A 23,011-nucleotide genomic window follows, 5' to 3' on the forward strand; every position below is an offset into this window, starting at 1 on the left:
TTGCGTTCATAAATGGCTTCCAGCTCAAAAACGCTTTAGTCGAGAATTATTGGTGCACGTAGTGCGCTGCCTCACTTGCCACTTCGAAATATTGTTTTTCTCCGTGTTTGTTTTACCACGCTGTCATATCTAATTAAAACGTTGGTGTAAATGAAGACACTTCTTTGTTCCTGTTTCGGATAAGACGCCTAGTGCTTTCTAGGGAACGGGTGTAAGACAGTGGCAGATAATAAAGGCTTCAATGGAAGAAATGTTTCAAAATATGCGATTATAAAGATTGTAACCATTTTTTCGCTTGTATTATTAAAATGACAAATAAATTTGAAGGCAGACTTTGAGAAAAGACTTATTAAAAACAGAGCAAAGTCTTTGGCAAACACCTTGCACAAAGGCCGTTTAAACCTCGTTGTGGGCTTGCTTTACTGATCATATAGGTTAATAAAGTGTGTGCCTTCTGCTCCTGTGATCTGTTTCTTCGGACGAGCAGAGGATGCAACACTCCGCTCTGCTGTAGATTACTCTTTAAGCATGGTTTCATATAATGGCAGTGGTAACCACCTCCTGGTTACGTAGTCCTCCACACTTGTCATGCTGCATTACTATGTTAACTGTGCTCCGCCCATTCCGACAGTAACAACCCTCTGGGTTCGCACTCCTCCGCTCTCGAACAGCTCTGTTTCTCGGTAAGCACTCTTCGTGTGGCTCTTGTGGCAATTACCCTTAGATTGCGCATACCTCCGATCACACAATACCCTCCCCCTTTGAAGATAACCCTTCTCTTTAACACCGAAAGCTGCAATAGCTTTGTAAAAAATGGCTGTGGTTAAGCTCTGGTTAAACCTGGAGTGACGCGATAGCTACAGCTGGCCGAGTGGAACTCGCCCAGTCGAACTGCAAAGTCAGTCTTTCGCCGCTCCGTTTCGCTGGGCGTTCCTTCTTCATCTTCGTCCCGCTTGACACGGCACATGCGCACAGCTGTTGCAGCTGTTGCGCGCCGCGCCGCCGGCAACAGCAGCTGCTCCGCACCACGTGACCAACCACGTGACTGACGGCCGCAACACATTATCAACCCACGTGACCAACGGCGCCGCCAAGGAGCTCAAGTGGTGCACACTGAAGGGTCGAAAAGGTGGTGTAGTGTAGCTATCGCTACAAAAGCCGTTTAGTAGAAGCAATTTACGGGATCTCACAGTATCCTCCCACTCTGAAGGTAACCTCTCTGTTTAGCACCGTAGCACCGAAAGCTGTAGCAGCTTTGTAAAAGCCATTTAGTAGAAACGATTTACGGGTCACGTTGACAGCAGTGTAACGCGTTACGCGATTTCGTAGGTGGACACCACTGCCATGTACCTCAAAGCGCAAATGAAACGTCCACTCACTCAGGCAGCGAGTTATACGCCTTTCCTTTCCTGTAAGCCAGCGGAGTCTAAACATTTGTTAGTTTTGAGAAAAGGAAAGGCGCATAACTGCCTCAATTTTAAGGCGGAAACCACCGCCTCCTTGAAGAGTGACTGGTGTGTTCACTGAACTAGTGAGCTAGCTAGTTATGCCCCTTGCCTTTACGCAAAACAAGCGGAGAGTTTACGCTTCGAATAAGACAACACGGGAACTAGACTACTTGCTTCGTGGAAGCGTGCCCTTGAGTCTGATAAGAGTGTGTGGAGGCAATCGAAACGAAGACCGCAAGCGGAAGAAGCCGGAGTATGCACGTGAGTCTACAGACGTCCAATCGGGCCGGGGATATGGCCAACCGGGAGTGGCCTGTGAAATTTCAAAATAGGCCTGCCACCCCCGACCATTCATCCGCTAATGTCAATCAACTTTCGCTGAATAATGCGCTAAGCCGGTAAGGTTAGACTTAATAATTGTTTTTCAATTTACCCACCCTCCACATGGTTTCCATGGTTACCACCCTCCAGTTACGCATTCCTTCTCTCTAGCCATACCCCCAAATAATCAGCAGTACCCAACCTCTACATGGTCCGCGTGATAACCACCCTCCGTTTGTGCATTCGGCCGCTATCGTTTTGCTCTCTGCTTTACATTGCATCCCTTCTCCTTCTCTTTCCATAATAGCCACCCTCCGCATGTCTTCCGTAAAGTTATGCATTCTTCCGCTATCGTAACCCCTGTTGGGGCGGTTCTTGTGGCAATTACAATTCGGTTGCGCCCCCCCCCCCCCTTCCTCCTCCGTTCTCATCATACCTTTCTCCTTCCCAGGGTCACCACCGACCGGTTACGTCGAGTAAATTTACTACAAGGAAACGAAACCCAAGGAACTACTGATTTACAGCTGTCGAAGAAAAACAAATTGGACTAAGAATGGTCCTTACTCACCTGGTCGCTGAAATACTCCGGGGCGTCCGGCTAAATTAAGAAAATAGAGACAGCTTCCATTTAAGTGGTCTTCGCTGAAGGAAATCTTACGCTAGTGTATGCACATGTGAAGAGAAAGTTTGAACACCCTCTCAAGTGAGCAGCGCACACAAAGTTGGAAAGTATCGTGAAGACTTGCACGTGGCGAGCAGTGCCATTTCGGTGGACATTTAACACTCGTTCTGTTCGGTATCGCGGGCTGAGCAATTTACTGCTGTTCATGGAAGCATCCATATATTGAGAAGTTTGGCCTTTCCGAACGATAAGTCGGTTTTGGGCAGGCTGCTCACCTGCCCAATGGGTGGTGGGCAATCCGCCAAGGTATGTACACTGGGTGTTTTTTTTTTTTTAAGCGAGAGCTTCCCTACGCTAGGTAAGGCCGATTTCGCCGTGCGTTGCCGGTTGACCTTCAAGTGAGCCAGAGGCCAAGTGTGGCTGTAGGCCTTACCATATGTGGTCCACCATGCTGTCACCCCACTTCACCTTTGACGTTTGGATTCGCCGGTAGAGGGCGGTAGAATAGGCGGAAGCGTTCATTAGATGACCAACCTCTCGCGGTCACCCATTAATGTGCGGAGTGCACTTAACGTTACAGGCACCAAACAGCGGGGTCTACTCTCTCGATGCACCCCATCCCTCGCTCTCTAACCAGGTTCAGGAATAGTTAAACCACAGCTAATTTTAAACTGTTCACAGATTTTTGAAAAGAAGACCCTCAAAGTATCGTGAATGCGGCCTTCACTGAATGTGCATCTGGCTCGGCGCACACAAGATATGGACATAGTGGTCAGAGTTATTTAATTATTTAGCGGAATTTCGTTATCTTTTTAACTCTTCACTTTATGCCTCCTATTGCAATTACAGTTTCGAAGACTCTAATGATCCAACATTAATATAATTTGCAGCGCATGCCTAAGTGCAACAGGTACAGAGTTATTCACGACTGAATTTTGAGCCTTCTCGAATCCGATCTGGAAACTGCACGCTCAGAGTGCGTCGGAAATCTCACCCACAATACTGCGTAAAAGACTGTCCAAAAAAGGTGACGGCACCCGTTTGCGGTTGGGTACTTAAGCGGCACCGAAGCAGAAAGTGCGGCAGAAAGGCGTTAGAGATGCGTGCATTGTCACTTCTGCCGTAGTGGGCAGCACGCGATCCTATTTCACCATTTGCATTGAACTTTGCGGCACGTTTTCTGCCGTCAGTGGCGTTAAACAGCACGGCGACAACGCGCAAATTTTCCCTTTCCGCTCTGGATCAGTAAGGAAAGGAACGGTGTGCCCGCTGTTGGCTTGCGATTTATTATTTTTCATCGAAAATAACTGCAAAAGAACTCAACTGATGATTTCTGCCCTGTTGTATATTGATGGGTAAGTTTTATTAATCAGCAATGCTCATAGTGCTTGCCTTTAACCGCCATGGGCGCCATTAATCTCTCCTTCATGAACTTTAGCACTGATTTCACGATCTGCGTAGAAAGTGCAGTCCCACATGCCGCGGTGACTCTTTCTTTGAGGTCGGTCACGTCTTCGGGTTCAGTTGCGTAGACTTCGTTCTTGACGTAACCTCAAACAAAAAAGTCTAATGAAGTTAGGTTGGGTGCTCTAGGTGGCAATAACATGTCTGCACCGCGCCCTATTCGCTGACAGGTGAATTTGCTGACGAGTCAGCCCCTTGCACGCGACGCGAAGGGCGCCGGTTCCCCGTCGTGCGGAAACCACTAGCCGTAGACTTGGCTTAAGGGGATGTGAAACTCAGTGAAGTCGCTAACAGCACCACTTAGAATGCTTGCCGTGTATGAGTTTGCTGTAAGGTTTCCTTCTGAAAAGTGCGGCGCCACTACACGATCTGTGAAAAATGCCACTTCAGGGATTCACTGATCATCGGACATGGTGGTTGTGTTCTTTGACTAAGAATGGTCCCCACTCACTTGGGCACGTTAATCCTTCAATGCCTCCTCCGCTAAATTAAGAGAATAGAAGCATTTTTTATAACTCGTTTTCTCAAAGGAAACCCTGCGCTAGCGTCTGAACATGACCAGGGAAAGTTTCCATGCCTTTTCAACGCGAAAACCTTAGACGAAGCTGAGAAGTGTCGTGAAGACTTGGGTCAGCAACAACTGGCATAATATGACAAGTGGAATTTCATTGGACATTTAAGAATTGTTGCGTTTGGTACCGCAAGAGGAGCTATTTATTGCTGTTGATAGAACCAACGATATATCGAGAAGTCTGGACTCTCCGAAAGCGTGCGGTCTTTCAGATTATGGTTTTTCAGAGTTGCTGACGTTTTATTGAACTCTATACGGTCTGCACACCGCACAGGTGGCCAAGTCATTTGAGCATCCTCTTTGCATGCGGGAGGTGGCGGGGTTCGATCCTCAGTGCCGCCGGGTACCCAGCGGGGATACAATGGTTAGATTTCCCCTACCTGGTGTTCGGCTTCTATAAGATGAAATCTTTTTGAAATGGGTCTTTCACCCTACGTTGAGCAAAATAAAAAAACCTTGAGTCATGGGGTCTTTCGGCGATAGATTCCTTTGCACCATAAAACGATATCATCATCAGCTACTCTCATCATTTTTAAAGCTAAATCTTCCCTGAGAAAATTTAGTATTTAAATTGGCTTTTTTGAAAATCTCTTAATAAGAAAAAAAACAATTTAAAAACGATTTTGCACAGCGGAATGCACAAGACAATAAACAACCGCTTCTGAGTACGTAGCAATTTGCCCTATCTCCACCTTAACAGAAAGAAACAATAAAGTGTTACAAGCCTCGTGTACTTTTCAAGCAAACGCAGTGAAACGCATCACTCCTTCTTGATGCTGTTAAAAAATTATCTAACATGGTTCGCACTCACCTTGGAGATGGCGTGCATTCTGGCTTCCAGTCAATTTAAGGGAACACAGATGCGCTACCTCAGTTACCATACTCGCGTTAGCCGAAAGAAACAGTGCTAGTCTAGTACGCGACGAGAAAAAGATAACTCCGGAAACTGGTGCACGAAATGCGCTCCCCACAACTTCCATCGTGAAATGTAATCTCAAAGCTTGAACAAATCTGGTCTCTACTTGGTACTACGCGGTGAAGTTAGAATGTTGCTATTTAGGAATACTGTTAGTTAATTAAGAGCGGATTACATGGGACTAAGTTGGATCAAAGGGATTAGGGTGCATTAAGGTTATATCACCGTGGATTTGAGTGTGACATAAAATTCATGCTTTCGCCTTGGCAGCACATAAGTAGTCTAAATAGCCCTGTCCAATTTTTTATTTCTGTTTCTGCTCACACTTAACTGGCATTAAGGGTGTCAGAGCAAAGTATGTTCGAAGCGAATGCTATTGTAAGGACGGTAAATATTTTAATATTTTTATTAATCAGACAAGGAAAGAAATGTAGCTACCACTTCTTGCTGAGAAAAATTTGTCCATGATAATAGTACTAAACTTATCAGAGAGAGATATCCGAAGGTGCGCTCAAACTTCTTGACGTTCCGCAAAATGTGCGAGAGTGCCATTCAAAACACTTTTTTTCTGTGTGTAGCTAGCTCACCACCGAAATTTACTGGCAGGGAGAGGAAGAGCCGATGGAATAAAGGGAAGTCCTGATAGCTACACCCTTCGCTTTCATAATAATAATATTTGGTTTTTGGCGAAAGCAAATGGCGCACTATCTGTCTCATATATCGTTGGACACCTGAACCGCGCCGTAAGAGAATTGATAAAGGAGGTAGTGAAAGAAGAAAGGAAGAAAGAGGTGCCGTAGCGGAGGGCTCCGGAATAATTTCGACTACCTGGGGATCTTTAACGTGCACAGACATCGCACAGCACACGGCGCCACTGAAAAACAATCAACCGCTCGGAAGTTTATGATAAATGGTCCAAATTAATTCATGAAACAACATCAGTATTCAGTTCTTCCTCCTGTTTGGACCAAGTGCTCCTACAAATCCAAGCAAATGGTCAACATTTGATTATTCCCCTTTTGCTCAAGGAAATTCCCCGTTCGTGCTAAATTTCGGCAAGGCGAAATCAGCTACATACACTAATGCCCTTCCCTTTTTGAAAACTGTTCGAAACCTTAAGACTATTTATTGCTGCTTGATCACATATTTATTTGTTAATTTGTAGAATACCTACATCACCACTCTGGTTATTTATTATGTGCTTGGGAGGCGGAAGATGGCGACATCACCAAAAACATGCGAGTAATAAAGATAACATTGAACAGATGATATGTAATAAGCAACAAAGAAAGTCTTCTGCTGTTCAAAGAAAATAAAGATAAAAAGAAAAGGCCAAATCCACAAAAAGCAACTAACTAGACGCTGGAAAAAATTTTCAAAATACTAAACTCCTTTTAAAATAAAGAAAACTTCTAAATCAACAAAGCCCCGCCGCGGTGGCTAAGTGGTTAGGGCGCTCGACTACTGATCCGGAGTTCCCGGGTTCGAACCCGACCCCGGCGGCTGCGTTTTTATGGAGGAAAAACGCCAAGGCGCCCGTGTGCTGTGCGATGTCAGTGCACGTTAAAGATCCCCAGGTGGTCTAAATTATTCCGGAGCCCTCCACTACGGCACCTATTCTTCTTTTCTTCTTTCACTCCCTCCTTTATCCTTTCCCTTACGGCGCGGTTCAGGTGTCCAAAGATATATGAGACAGATACTGCGCCATTTCCTTTCCCCAAAAAACTAATTATTATTATTATTAAATCAACAAATACAGCACAAAGTACAGTGGTGAGCAGCCCTGTCTAGAGAGCGCCGACGGGGCTCTGCGGAACAAGTGAGCGCCATCTAACGTTGGGCTCTGGGTTATAGTTATGCGTCCCGTTTGCATGCTCGGAAAAAACAGAGGGATGCCTGCTCATCGCTTCCTTGTCCAGCCTCCACCTTGCGAGTTCGTTCTGTGCCGCCAGGGCCGCGCTGCCTGCATTTACGACGCTGTGATGGTGGCCAGGGCGTCGCCATGCCGCCGTGTTCCACGAGTGTAACGAGACGGCCAGGAACGCAAGCGCGGGTGATAGCGGATGAACGCGCATTTCTGCATCTGTACGGAAGCCAGATGCAGTGTCCCTTGTAGCTGATAACACCGCGCAAAGACACGCAATCAAACAATAGGCCTGCAATTACGCACGGTGCGTGGTCACAACGCGCTAACCATATACTACGGACAAAACAAAAACGGACAACAAACAACACAGGTGGTCGAAATTATTCCGGAGCCCTCCACTACGGCACCTCTTTCTTCCTTTCTTCTTTTACTCCCTCCTTTATTTCTTCCCTCACGGCGCGGTTCAGGTGTCCAACGATATACGGGACAGATACTGCGCCATTTCCTTTCCCCAAAAACCAATTATTATTATTATTATCAAAGAACAACCAACTAAGCCCCTTTCTCGCAATCTCAGGCTGGTGCGTGTTTGAAACACGCGATCATTCGCTCTCATTTGATATTGAAGCGAGCGATCCCCCGATATCACTCGCACTTGCTCGCCTAGCCGCATCGCGATTCGCGAGAGGCCCAGGGACCCAGCCGGGTCTAAAACTCACTTGCTGAATAAAGTTTTTCTGTCTTTCTGTCTGTCGCGAGAAAAGTGTTCCTTTTGCGGCCGCTGTTACATAATATTCAGCGCGGCCCTGGCGGCGCGAAGCGCAAGCACTGAGAGGAAATGAGGCCCGGAACCCACTAGCAGGCACCGCTTTATTTTGGCCACGCATGCGCAAGGGACGCATAGCTTAAACGCAGAGTCTATGTTTAGATGGCGCTGACTTACTCCGCAGAGCACCTTCGGCGCGCTCTAGACAAGGCTGCTCATCACTGTACACTCGGAAATACAAAGCAATAATTCAGCAATCACTTGAAGATCTTCTTTACTAAAATATCTGAAAAAATGTCAGAGGGATGGTAGAGATATTTGAGCAGGTAGGCGGTCCCGGTCACACATAATTAGAAAAGTGAACAGGTCAGACAACGCTAGGGCAGATTTGGGAACTGATGTGCCTCCAAAAGTGTGAGTTTTTATGTTGCGTACAGATTAATCAGGAAATAATTGATGATGCAGGCCTACCGCTAATTGTGTAAGAGCCTTGTACCAAAGCAAACCTCTCATGATCATATTCTCTTCTTTTAAAAGTTAGTTTTATTTCGTGATGCAGGTTAATTTCAAGCCTTTTATGCACTCACTGGACACCACCCAACCATGTCAAGCTGCGATGATGCTGTAGTAAAATAATCAACATGCCGGTTGGGAGTGCGCAATGAAAGTACTTAGCGTTCGCTCTGGTGTGAGAGCAAACAGGCTTCCTTTTATTGCTCGAGTGATCTTCTGCAACTTGCGTTCCCTTGTGCGCCATGCCTCTTCCGCAGTCTCGTCGACTTTCTGAGCATGCATACAATGACGCAACTGGCCGCAACAGGGGCCTAGCGGGATGACAATTTCGGCGAACAATCCGTCCCCGTCGGCGCTTCGTGAAAACACACAAACACGCCGTTCAGTCACTGGCGGGCATCATCTTGGCGCGACGACCATGTCTACGCTGCGAACAGCGTTGACGCCCACGGCGCTAGAACTGAAGAAGGAGCTAAGAGGAGCTAATGGCAAATTCTGAACAGTGGTCCCAAACACGTCTCCGAATAAACGGAGGATGAAGATGTCTAGGAAGCCCAAGGACCGAACGGTTGCAGCCATTCAGGGCTCAGGGTAAGAATAAAAATCGCCCATTGAAACACGCTGTTCGGTTTCCCGGAGCAAAAAAAAAAAAAAAAACGCGCGGGATCGCCGTTTGAAATTCGCCATAAATCCCTACAGACGTTATTCTATTAAAGAGGCAACTTAGTGATGGTGGAAAGAGCTCAAGCACACGGAGGAGCTAAAATAGATCTGGCACGAACCACTGACGGGTGCAGACAGCTTAGGCCAGAGACCCGTGCGTAAGCGACAAGCAACGACTAAGAAGCGTGGCTGGCCCTTCGTATTCATAGTTTTCCTTACATTGGAGGGCTTCACGCGGACGCCGACATTGACGCCGACGCTGACGGTTTTCAACTCAGGAAGGAGCAAAGAATAGCTATCGCTGTGAAGTAATTTATCATGCATGGTCAGTGCTCACCTGGGCCTGGGTATCCACGCGGAAAGACTGCAAAATAAAGAGACAGTCTGAGCATTCATCTCACTCGCCTCCGCTGAAGAAAATCCTGCTCTTGTATCTCAACGTGGAAAGTCAAAAGTGACTGCGTGAAGTGGTGCACGGATTTCGATGCCTGCATTTTCCACCTGAAATCTCGAATTAACACTTCATCAAATCTGGTCACATTTGATACCACCCTGAACACTGAGAACAACATTATTACGGTATCTCTTATCTGGACTGCGTTGCCAGAATGCGAGACGATCAGCAGTACTATAGGAAATACTGCTCACCAAGAAATATGTGAGCGCAAGCAATGCTTTCTGCGTCGTCGAATAAACCGCAGTTCTTTTAATCATTAAAAACAGCGGTCTGGTTAAAAAAAGAAAACTGTATGCTTCAATCAGACATATGTTAAAACTGCATTTGCAAAGTGCGAGTCACTGTAAGTGAAGGCTGGGAGCTGTAACTACGACACAGGAATGCATAGTAGCCTGCTTTATGCAGCCACCTATGGAAGAATGTTTTTACCATGCTACAAAACACGTTCTAATGTGGAGTCCGCGAGGACATGGGCACAGTATGCCGAATTTTGTATACACGTAAAACCTTCAGAAGCTATGAGAACCAGACGAACGCGAAAAAAAAAAATTTAGCCATCGCACCAGCTTTTTTAAAAAAAAAAATTCTCCTCCAGCATAGGCCATTCTCTGTAGGATGTTCTGACTCAGGACACAGTTCCGCCAGAATTGCACTGGTCCCGTGAACTTCTTTTGCATGCATAGCATTGAACATAGGCCCCTGCAGTGACAGTGACTTTGGCCTGGTTGATCTTAAGCCAACTGAATTCACGCCAACGACGCACCCTAACGTTCCAACAGTCGACGACACCCGCCGGCGACACCAACCGTGCTTCCCGAAGAAGCAGTTTTTTTGTCGCATTTGTTTGCTTTATCTCTGTGGTGAGATACCAGGAGTTAATCGCTATAAGATTAAATTGCACAAACAATTACTTTGTTACATTTAGGTGCAAGTAGGCTGTCTTCCAACAAGCTTTACTCTTCATCTCCCATATTCAGCATTTTATCATCTGTCAGCTTAGATAGTGCCCTGCATTTACTTAAAATTTCTCGAGGAACACTGTACTGTGTTTAGTACAAGCCGCGCCCTTCTTTAAATTGCTACAAATCCCTCCCTGTATTGAAGCTTGTACGCCTTTTCTGTTCTTACCGATGCAGTTATGACGATTCTTAAATTTCCTCTAGCCGTCTTTGTTCTTTTTCCTAGCCTCCATCCTCCAATTACCCGTCTCCTCCTTGATTTTACGTGTGCAAGCTTCTGGGAAGGCTACTTCCATTGTCGGTGCATGTACCCATCCTCACTTCGTGCTTGATCGATTACTTGGTTTACTGGTTGCTTGATTGGTTGCTCGGTTGGTCGGCCGGTTGGTTCGTTGACTGATTGACTGATTGATTGATTGATTGATCGATTGATTGACTGATTTGTAGCGAACCATGACGGCCGCGCCTGGTGCCGCCTAGGTAGATCACTGACGAAGCGCCGGTAAAGACCAAGTGCCGATGAATGACGAAGCGCCGCCGCGTTGCACGAGATTGCTTCCGTTGGACTGGCCGTCTTCTGCGCTGGCCACCGTTCTTCTCGCCGTTTTGTGTCGCCCGCCGTGAACTCCTTCCCTTGTTCTATTTGTGCACAAACCCCTTTTCACTTGGTCGAGGTGCGGGCAGAAGGGCGGGCAGCGGAGAATGCGGCCAGTCCAACCGAAGCAGTCTCGTGCAGAGCGGCGGCGCTTCGTCATTCATTGGCGCTTCGTCAGTGATCTGCCTAGGCGGCATCAGGCGCGGCCGTCATGGTTCGCTGCAGATTGATTGATTGATTGATTGATTGATTGATTGATTGATTGATTGATTGATTGATTGACACTAAAAATTTATCAGGGAAAGATGGTGAGAGGTTGGGACAGTGATGTGCCGAATCTTAACCGACAATTTCCCGACCTAATGCTCCCGATTTTTCTCCCGCAGCAGTTCGGAAAATTCCTACAATTTCCCCAGCGTTGGTTTATAGTATTCTTCATTAATCTTCGCTGTTCGTCGTAAATAGGTGTTAGAGTGCAGGTATTGCCAAACTGTTGTCATCACATGCTTCTGTGTTACTTATTTCTTCTTTTTTTTTGCTGGCATTTTAAGCAGGAGAGTCTCTTGAAAAAAGCTGGCCACTATCTTCAGATATGGCTTCGTGTTAAGAGAAAGTCTTTAATAATCGACTTTTAGGCTTCAATCAGTGTTAATAGAGTTGATTAAAACACCTTCTGATTTTTTTTTCCTTTTGGACCAATGCAAGAGAGAAAATTTCCCCACAAAATGAAAATTTCGCCGAATGAACATTTCAACGCCCCAAAGTTCTGTCGCCTTTTTAACTTCCACGTTCCACTATCTTAGCACTCTTTTCTTGTGTTGCACTAGATTTTTTTTACCTTTCCAATTTATTTTCTATTCCAGCAAATATTTCTGTGATAGACTTATCAATTTTAGTTGAAAAGTCTAATTCTACTCGCTCTACAGTAACCACCCTTGTTTTTTTGGTCAAAAATGCTGTGGCTGTGTTATGAGCATATGGTTTAAATTTGCCCTACTTCCGTTGCTACTGCAGAAGGCAATCTGTTTAAAATCAGTCCATAAGCTGTACAAATCCTCCTAATATAATTTTATTTTCCGTAATTTTTATGGTTATCATCGCTGACAAAGCTGTGGTCAATTTCTCACTCTTTAAACCGCCGCGGTGGCTCAGTGGTTATGGCGCTCGGCTGCTGACCCGAAAGACGCGGGCTCGATCCCGGCCGCGGCGGTCGAATTTCGATGGAGGCGAAATTCTTGAGGCCCGTCTGCTGTGCGATGTCAGTGCACGTTAAAGAAACCCACGTGGTCGAAATTTCCGGAGACCTTCACTGCGGCGCCCTTATGGCCTGAGTCGCTTTGGGACGTTAAACACCGCAAATCAAATCAAATTTTTCGCTTTTGGTTTCAGTATTGCCACATTGCTTTCCCGTCAGAGTTGTCTTCTCTATTGATTAGGACGGGCAAATTGTGCCCATTCTTCAATATTCAAGAATAGGCTTAATTCTTCAGCCTATTTTTCGCGTACCGTCGTAGTTAGCGCGCTCATTGAGTTCCTCAACGTGGGAATCTTTCCTGTTTACATGTGCCATCTAAAAATTCTTCTGTTGACAAGAAAAACAAATTGGGCCGATTTGTACAGAAGATACCGACACCACAATATTCTCTACATAAAATGCGAAGATTTTAAGATTCTCTCTGCACTTTAAACCCGCCGCAGCGGCTCAGTGGTTAGGGCGATCGGCTACTGATCCGGAGTTCCCGGGTTCGAACCCGACCGCGGCGGCTGGGTTTTTATGGAGGCAAAACGCTAAGGCCCCCGTGTGCTGTGCAACGCCAGTGCACAGTAAAGATCCCCAGGTGGTGGAAATTATTCTGGAGTCCTCCACTACGGCACCTCTTTCTTCGTTTCGTCTTTCACTCCCTCCTCTATTCCTTCCCTTACGGCGTGGTTCAGGTGTCCAACGGTATATGGGACAGATATTGCGCAATTTCCTTTCCCCCAAAACCAATTATTATTATAGTTATTCTGCACTTGAACGTCGGCCAGGCTTAGCCATGTCCAGCATTCTTGGACAAAAAGTTTCAATATTGTAGCATTGAAAGTTACTGTTATGGAAGTATTGAAAGTAATAGTTCATTCCTGAGACACGTAGCAAAATATCTAAAAGTTTTTCCATCGCTCGCATTAACCAGTTAAGTCTGCTATATATGAAACCAATAGAGAACGCTTTGACGATATCAAAACATTAATAGCACAAAATTCAAGTTCAAAAAATTCACAAGAGAAACGTGAATCAATTGATTGTTACAGTGCTATTTTGCAATATCCGAAAATTTGCCTTCATAACTGTTTACCGCTGAAAAATTCCTTCGTACAGAACTTCTCGGTATGGTAATACTGGTATATTTGATCGCCACGTAGATACGACGCTACCGAAGAGCACTGAGACCTAGAACGGCATCGCATGCTACATAATTCGTTGCTGTACATATACCATCCTGTAATACAGTATACCCGGTGCAGCACACAATATTATTCATTCGTTTATTCAATGAGTCAAAAAATGAATTAGCTAGAAACAGTAGTAGTAAGTGGTTCTATTTATTAAAATAATAATAAAAAGAAAGGAAAAGATTTTTGCTAGTCCCGGCATCTGCCATCGATACTGAAGCACCTGAGCTGGGGCGGCGGAAATAAAGGTAAGCAGACAGAATGGAGAAATGAAATGAAAGAGGTGATGGGACAGGAAGAGAGGATAGGGGGAGAAGTAATGTACACAAAACATTTACACAATAAGAAATTATTTACACAATAAGAAATACCTCCGAGTGAGAAAGGGTGTTTCTCTTCCCTATAAAAAAGGAATTTCACAATAATACATTCTGCAAGCTCAAATCAATTAATCAGTGAGAAAATAAAGTGTAGTAGCAGCCTTCTAAGGAGCAAATAACAGCCAAAATAAGCCATTTTATCTGCAATTGCGCAAAATGTTTCTGATAGTTTCATCACAATTAAATTTTTATATTCAAATCAATGTAACTTGAGAAAGACCTTGAAAAGTTTAGAAAATTTAGCCCGCCATTTTGGGTACGCATCCTCGTAATATTAATTGACAACTTAAATTCGAACCCTCTTGCATCTTACTCTTTCCTACACCCCATATCTTTATTGACTAGGCAGGTTCTCGTGGCCTGGATTATCTTTGTGTACTTGAAGGGCGCGAGAAGTTTCTGGTTTGATTAAGGTAAACTATCTCCTTCAACCTGGCTACAGCTGCCATGCAGTTTCCCTTCTTCAGTCCCACACGTCTGGCTTTTCAGCTAGATGATAGGTACATAAATAACAAAAGTATTATTCCAATGATCTAGATAGCTTAGTCTTAGCTCTATGGTTGTGCATTTCTTACGGCCTAAAATATGCATGCGACAGTCCGCGACATATTTCTCTTTGCTTCAATTAACGAAGGAACGCTTACCTTGGGCGAGCGCCAGCGCGACCAAGCCCCAGAAAACGAACGCAAAGATGGCAATGCGCATTTTCACCAACGCTAGTATGCGGTGTAGCGATGAAACCACAAAGTTCACGGTGTCTTCCGGCGCCACTTATATCTGCGAGAGTACCTAACGTTTCATTTGTAAATTTATTTCCTAAGCTGACGTAGTATTTTTAAGTAGGTTCAATTATGCAGTCACTGATAGCTTTTAAATTGTGCTTCTCCATGAGCATGTACCCGCTATTTGAATAAATTGACTAATGATCTACTAAATTTGCATTAGCTCAAAACGCGTCAGCTTGAAAAGCTTCCGAAGGTGCGGCTCAGAGATGAATAAATTGGAGGTTTTCCTCCCGAAACCCTGCACAGATAACCATATTTGTCAAAAAATTAAAGGCAAAAATTGCAGTCACAGTTAGGCGCTAAAATTTTCGGTTAATAATTTTATAACACCCAGTTTAATGTCTTACTTCACGATTTGTTTCCTCTATTCCGAGTAAGGCAGTAGCAATTCAGATGTCATGTGCTAGAGCATAACATTCACCGGCTTTTTTTTCGTTTCTTTATGGAAGTGCCCATGAACTTGTGTCTCCGGGAGCAACAGCGTTCTAGTATACCAGACCTGTTTCAAACATATAAATTTTAAGTCATTCATTTGCTTTTTTTAATAAAGAGTAATTACTCATTCGCATCTACCCAAGTGCAGCCATACGGCTACAAAAGAAAGCCATACAGATTTCTCAGGAACTTCGTAGTTATAGAACAATTCGTCCTGGTCAGGGGTTCGAACCCGGGACCACCGCTCCACTAGAGCAGTCACTTTACTGAATTCTTACAGCTAATGATTTCTGGAGCCTTCTGTACCTCAGGTGGCGAATGCACTGGTAACGTGCTGGCTATTAGTCTTGAAGTAAAAGGCTGTAGGAGATAACAGAAATAGGACGTGTTTCAATAGTATTCGTCCGAAAATACGCTCTCGGTGTCACGGATCTCTCCGGAGAACTCTCGGACCGAAAGAATGGACTAGGCGACGGGTGTACCCACACAAACGCACATTTAATACACCCTACGTGACGCAAACACTAGAACACAAATCTAACATAACTAACACAAAGCACAAAGACTATAAATACACACGACCCGGGCACACTGCTACCAGCGTCTACTTCTAGCGTTCTATTATTCATGGTCGGCGTTCGTGCTCACGGTTGGTTCGGTGCGGCCGCGGTGTTGTATAGATCCAGTATCCGGCGTCGAGGCGGCGTTCGGCGTGCTTTGGCTGGCGTTGCTGGCGGCGTCCGACAAGCTCCCGGTCCAAGCGCCCGTGGAGGTGATGCCGGTGTTGGCGTTGGGGGCACCACCCGGATGGGTGGCAACACCGCTGGAGACACCCCTGGCCGTAGCAGTTGGTAGCGTCCTCCGTTGACTCCCCGGAACGGGATCAGGCACGGCAGGAAGTCCACGATGCGATGCCGTAGAACGCGAGCTCACCGAGCAGTAGCCGGCGTCACTCTCATCCAGCCAAAGTGTCCCTGACCCGCCGGAGCCTCCGCTTCTCTGCTAATCCCCCCCCCCCCCCCGTGCCTCTCTCTCACTCGCCCTTTTATAGCCTCGGTGTTATTCCACGTAAGCCTTGTCGTCGTCTTCTTCTCTTCTCCACCAAACATCTCTCTCCACCTCACCTATTGCTTCTGCACCAATCATCTCTCTCCACCTCAACGAATGCTTCTTCTTCCTCTTCTTTATTCTTCGGTTAATACACTTCGTCTTCTTCGCACCTCTTTCCTTTAAAATTTAATTTAGGCTCCTTAATATATGTGACACCCGGAGGGGCCTTATTTGAGCTCATCATCTTGTGATCTCATAATCTTTTATGAGCTCATGACAATGATCTTATGTGAGCTCATTTAGAGCTCATGCCTTATTTGTGCTCACGATCTTCAAGTCGCTCATGAGCGCCTGGTATCAGGGACTCAGTCAGAGGCGCATGTTTAGGTACAACTCCCGCTGGCCATGTTTACATTTCGGCAGAGAGGTGCTTGGTGTGAGACGAAAAATCTCGGTGAAATTTTTATGGTTTTTTCTTTTCCCAACTAAAATTTTCGATGGGCTGCATGTTCTCTATTACCTGCATTAAGGCCCATATCTTAGATGCATAAAAATATTAGTATTTTAGTTCATTCGTACCAAATACTGGCAATGGAGGCAAATTTCTTCTGCAGTGGTTTTGCTTCTTAACAGACGGCGTAATGCTCGGAGAACGCCGATTTTCAAATATTATTTTCTTTCCAGATATCCCCCAAGTTCACTCAGGGAGCAGGAATAAAGGGATTATGAGGAATCGCATCATGGAGAGGACAACGAAGTGAATGGACCTCACTCTCTGAGTAGATTTGCGAACAACATTTTCCAAATTTAAGGCAGCAAGGCTACGGCAACGCTTAGCGGAACTTCTACCTCCTATCCAGTAGTAAGCTTTGCGGGAGTGGGCGTCATTTTGTGAAAAGTATACAATGAACATTAAAACTAAGAGCTGCTTCTGGCAAAGAATCACCATGAAATCAAAATAAAATATCAAATAGTGCAATTCACTTTCAAATGCGTATTGGCTTCGACGAGGCAGCAAAACTACACAACGCGTGTGTCCAATAGACTGTCCTTATTTCAGAGAATACAGCAAGAGTAGCCAATATGCAAGGTCCGTCGCCAAGTGTGTGCGACTGTCATACTGTAGCTTGGTTGCATACCGTGCACAATTTTCATGTGTTTCTGTCACCTTTCAAACCAGGTCGGAATGTTGCGTTTCAAGAAAGTTGCATTTCAGTTGCCTTGTCGGACAACTTTCCGTCCCTTCCTTGACTTCTTTGCCCCAAGGCCATGTTACATCCGGCTCTCACCTAATTTCAACCCTAAGGGTGTTTGATTATTAAGACCATATCTGAATGTTGGCTCGACTGGGGTGCATTTCATACGTTAAACGTATTAAGAACAATTGTACAGACGACGAAATAGAATCGCAGGAATTCAGCGGTTTGGGTGGAGGTAATAAATTTCTTTTTTGTTGTTGTCTATTACTCCTGCTACCCTATAATTATGTTCGTTTTCATACTTGAATTGTACCAGATTTAATATTAGTGCAATCCATATTCCGGCTTTTAGGAAGGTAGGAGAAAAGACGCATACGCGGAATTTCAGGGTTCGTACCCAATCGCGGCGGCTGCGTTTTTATGAAGGCAAAACGCTAAGGCGCCCGTGTGCTGTGCGATATCAGTGCACGTTAAAGATCCCCAGGTGGTCGAAATTATTCCGGAATTCTCCACTACGGCACCTCTCACTTCCTTTCTTCTTTCACTCCCTGCTTTATCCCTTCCCTTATAGCGTGGTTCAGGTGTCCAACGATATATGAGACAGATACTGCGCCATTTCCTTTCTTAAAAACCAATTATTATTATTATTTTTTTTATTAGTATTATTATTATTAAGCCAATAGTGCCGAAAATTCCAAAACTTTGGAAATTAGCATTGTTTGCACGGATGTAAAATGGCGGACAATTTATCGTGCGTAGGCCAAATGTTAAACAGGGGCGCCAGCGCTTCGGTTTCGATTCGACTCTCGGTTTCCAAGGTCAAGCAGGCTTCAGAGAAAGATCGGCGAAATCGAACTCAAGCCCCGTCTTAAAGGAAAGACGCGATAGCTTTAACTGGGTAATGCCCATATATGTGAGATTGGTCATTTTCTACTTTATATGCATAGACTGCTGGCAGTCCTCATACCACCCCTGGTGCAGTGGGACATATAGGTAAGCGATAAGCACATGCCCTGCGATGGGCATGGGCCTTCATGTCTACCATTTGCGCACAATAATCGCGTGAGTTTCCGCGTCAGCTATTCAGCGATTCATTGCTACGAAATAGCCATGACCTAGTATTGAAAAAAACGAAAATTGAAGCTTAATGCTTTACATGCGTTAAGTTCCTATGATGCTTCATCTTAATATGAACGGCAGTAATCAGCCTGTAAAGCGGTGTCCTCGCGCTGCTATGCCTCCCTACCTACCGCTCTATTAAATTGATCAGCACTTTTGAGCTTAGTACTTTCGTATTTTCTTCATTATTACTGACTATGATATTATTAACGCACTTTCGATAAAATATGGCACTAAATGCCGTCTAGTGTAAAAGATACGTGTGTCACGCTCACTAAGACACAAAAAGGTTGCGTTAAATTCGAAACTCTTTATTCGCTGTCGCCTGCTGCCGCAGTGGCGGACAGTTATTTTGTGGGTGATATAGGAGGACGAATGCTTGCCGCTTTTTGGGATTGCAGTGTGGTTTCTTGCGAACGCGTTATTAATATTTCATCCTTGACATTACAAAGGAGGGTTTAGATCTACGTAAAATTAAAACAAGGACGGAGTGGAGCGGTCTCATAATTGCCAATCATCGGAACAATCAATTAGAGCCTCACTACCGTACGCCTCTAACACGAACTGCCTGGGGTGAAGAGAACAGAGCCTAGCTTTGGGGGCGGAGGAGGAGGGTGGTATTGTAAAGTTCCCGGTACAAAACACATTCGCTAATTACGTTGTTGAATTTGCTTCTTACATTTGGCGATATAATAAGTTCTTTCAGGAATGACATATGTTGCAGGAAAAAGGTTTAGGCGTATACTTCTTGCTTTAAACCGTTTCTACATTCGAATAGCTTCTTGTGTAATGTTCAGCCCCATCATGGTGATCATGATGGCCTCAGGCTTAACGGTACATACCATGCTAATGTTGTTCGTCGACCTTTTTTATCTGACACCAAAACACTGATGATCTAGGGCGCTCGGCTACAGATCCGGAGTTCTCGGGTTCGAACCCGACCGCGGCGGCTGCGTTAGTATGGAGGCAAAACGCTAAGGCTCCCGTGTACTGTGCGATGTCAGTGCACGTTAAAGATCCCCAGGTGGTCTAAATTATTCCGGAGACCTCCACTAGGGGCACCTCTTTTTTCCTTTGTTCTTTCACTCCCTCCTTTATCCCTTCCCTTACGGCGTGGTTCAGCTGTCCAACGATATATGAGACAGAGACTGCGCCATTTCCTTTCCCTAAAAATCAAGTATTATTATTAAGGTTGGACGATTAAGGCAGCGATGACATATGGGTCACGCTATCCACATAGGATTAGAGTCCTAAAACTGCGATATCAAATGTCATGCCTATCCAACATATAGGTTCACCATCATCGGATTTTGCTCCCCTTGCGCTCGCCTTCTCTGTTGTTAGTGAAATGAATTTTAATTAAGAATCTCAGGCACGACGACGGAACGTTATACAATGTGTGCAATCGTTACTGCCTTTATCTGTGGCTTCAACATCCGTCATGTAGGCAGCGATAGTTCTACTGAATTACTAGTATGGCGATTGCAGGAAAAGTCTGGCGAAGTGGGGCTTGTCGACACCTTCCCTTTTGGTTCTAGATTTGTGCCATTACCGGACAAATATGAATACAGACCTGATAATAATGCAGTTAGAGAAGAGTTTCTAAATGACAAAAAAATGAGTTTATACTATGCAGTGGCTTGCCGTTGAAATCACGTTTAGTGGTGTTCTTGCCACATTTGCGTTTAAATGACTTCTATCATCAATTGCAACACACCCAACAGTCATTGCAAATAGGTTATATATAAAATATGAAAATCGTTACCTCTCAGTCACAGAAATATTTGCGATGAGGTAGCTTTTTTCTATCTAGACCAACTCAGTAATTTCCTTCTATTGTGTTCGCGTACGTCGGCAAAACTGGCCTATGCTTCCGTGAAAGGCATCAGATCCTGACGTCTCTTCGCCCAGCTACTCAAGTTGCCAATCGGGAATGCACTGCGAGAAGTACAGAAAACATTGGTGCTACGCAAACCTAGAAAGGTCATATTCCCTCATAGAGCAAGAACTAAGAGTTAAAGTAGGGCAAATAGCGGTTTCTCAATCACTAAATGTGTGCACTGCGATCGCACCCTGCGTTATGTGTAATAGTGTGTAGATCTAAACACTCCTGCTTTCATTGGGAACGTTTTCTTTGGGTGCATCCTGCGAATGGCACACGTAGCTTCTTGGCTGCTAGTCATGTTGTATAAGAAAGTAGGAACTATTAGTGATAGTCAAACAGGTGACTGCTTGGACACAGGGGTCACATACCACTTCTCCCTCGCCTTCATTCGATCGGTAAACATTTTCTCATTTATTAACCTCCTCTTTTCTTTATCCTAACAACTCCCTTAATGCGCTGAGGCAATAAACAACGTTATCGAAAAAAAAGCTTATGGCAAAGTTCTCTTTGTGGAAATAAAGCAGGACAAAAAAAAGGCAGTGGCTTAGCTTTGGTTAAGCCTGGATATACAAGCGAAAAGCTTCAGTTATGCTTGGTTTGACGTCATGGTTATGCTTCGTAGCTTAGCTGCTGCTGGCTGAAGATGCCGCCAAGACACGCTTTTCGGCTTCTTTCCGACGTCGTTTTGCAAGGCGTATTTCCCGTTGTTCAGGCGTTTCGTCTGCACGTTTAGCTTTGGCTTTATCATTTTTTCGCTGTTGTGCAGCCAACTCCCAAGCGAGTACTTCTGGATCGGACGAATTCAGTTTTTCAGATTTTCTGCGTAGTCTAGCAGCAGCCGCACTCTCCTTCCCTTCCATGTCGAGTGCGCACGCCTATTCTCTGGCGAGCGCATTATATAGCCCCCTTGCGCATGCACATGACGCACATGCGCAGTAGCACGCGGCTGCGCCGAAAGCTCAGGCGACGGAGTCGGCGACGGCTGCGGCAGCGGCGAGGAGCGACCACCTGCGCGGCGCGTGACGTCACTCGTTTTCGCGCATGCGCATAACTCACCAGATCGGCTCACGCGAAGCTCGGCTCTGACCCGCGTAGTGAAGCTTTTCGCTTCAAAAAATTTTAATAATAATTATAATTGGTTTTGGGGGGAAAGTAAATGGCGCAGTATCTGTCTCATATATCGTTGGACACCTGAACCGCGCCGCAAGGAAAGGGATGAAGGAGGGAGTGAAACAAGAAAGGAAGAAAGAGGTGCCGTAGTGGAGAATTTTCTCCGAGACTCATTGCACGATGCCGCCCTCCTCCCCCTGTGAGAACGAAAATATGTAGGGCGAGATTTGCATCGAAAGCTCCCTCTATTACCGAGTATCTGTGTTTTAGCAGACATGCGTGCGCCACATGCATCCATATCCGACAATTCTGAACAAGAGCATTATTGAACGGGAAAGAGTTTATGAGCGCAATTTTTTTATGTACTGCAAGATTTCAATACAGCAATCAATATATACGGAGATCTCTCGTCGGCAGGCTTGAATTTTTTTTGCTAATAACTTATTTAGCTCTTCTCAAAAGCGTTCCCCATTGGTTTTCTATGCCAGTATCAACTCCTCGATGAGAGCGATGGAAACGCTATAAAATGAAGATTTTACTACATATCGCAACGATAGACCATAACCTTCAATATTTTTATGCCAGTACCTTAAAGTTCTCCAATATTCATAATTTTTGTCAAAGAATGCTGGACATGGGCAATGCGATGCTAGTTTAGAGGCGTATTTTGGGATGGTCGCCTTTTCAATGTGAACTTCTGAGTGATTACTGCTGATAGCTCTTGATGTACGTGTTTGGCATCATGACCAATAGCAATTATGCAATCAGCTAACGCCCTTCACGAACTGCGCTAAAGAAGGCGGGAAAGATTAATCGTAAAGAGTTTAATGAATACATTAAATTGCAAAGCTTTGAAATACTGCCTACAGGAAAAAATTCTCGATCCTGAAAGCTTAAGTGTTGAGATCTGTGAATCTTCACCTATAATTGATGTCGTCCTCACATATTGACCATATAATCGCCATATTCAAAGTCTTCTTACCTCCCTTTATTTTAAATTATAGCACTGTTGCAGAAGTAAGCCTATTTTCGGCGGAGTAATAGTAACGTTTCTCGCACCTGTTGGCATGTATCGGTGAACAAAGAAAGTTCGTGTTCTCATACCCTTTTTGTGAAGCTAAGGTGGGTTTGGATGGTTTGCATAATCGCACTCTTCAGCACTCTCTACTCAAATTCGCTGTAAAAAAACCGCCTTCTGATCGCAAAGATTTTGTAATTCATAAAATGTAACTTTAAAAAATTAGAGGTCCCCGCCGCGGTGGCTCAGTGGTTAGGGCGCTCGACTACTGATCCGGAGTTCCCGGGTTCGAACCCGACCGCGGCGGCTGCGTTTTTATGGAGGAATAACGCTAAGGCGCCCGTGTGCTGTGCGATGTCAGTGCCCGTTAAATATCCCCAGGTGGTCGAAATTATTCCGGAGCCCTCCACTACGGCACCTCTGTCTTCCTTTCTT

The 23,011-nt window shown here is 45.1% G+C and overlaps 2 long non-coding RNA genes across 2 annotated transcripts in view; one reads left to right on the top strand and one right to left on the bottom strand.

Moving 5' to 3' along the window:
• LOC144135346 (uncharacterized) overlaps positions 1–23,011 on the top strand; it is a 193,802-nt gene that overhangs the window by 63,109 nt on the left and 107,682 nt on the right. The gene's annotated exons all lie outside the window — the stretch shown is intronic.
• Positions 2,336–14,752, bottom strand: LOC144135344 (uncharacterized). The gene is made up of 3 exons (XR_013315458.1): positions 14,620–14,752; positions 9,489–9,515; positions 2,336–2,367 (listed from the first exon to the last, which is right to left on the bottom strand). It is a non-coding gene; the product is annotated as an uncharacterized LOC144135344 (long non-coding RNA).

This window comes from Amblyomma americanum, chromosome 5 (assembly GCF_052857255.1).
Source record: "Amblyomma americanum isolate KBUSLIRL-KWMA chromosome 5, ASM5285725v1, whole genome shotgun sequence".
NCBI lineage: Eukaryota > Metazoa > Arthropoda > Arachnida > Ixodida > Ixodidae > Amblyomma > Amblyomma americanum.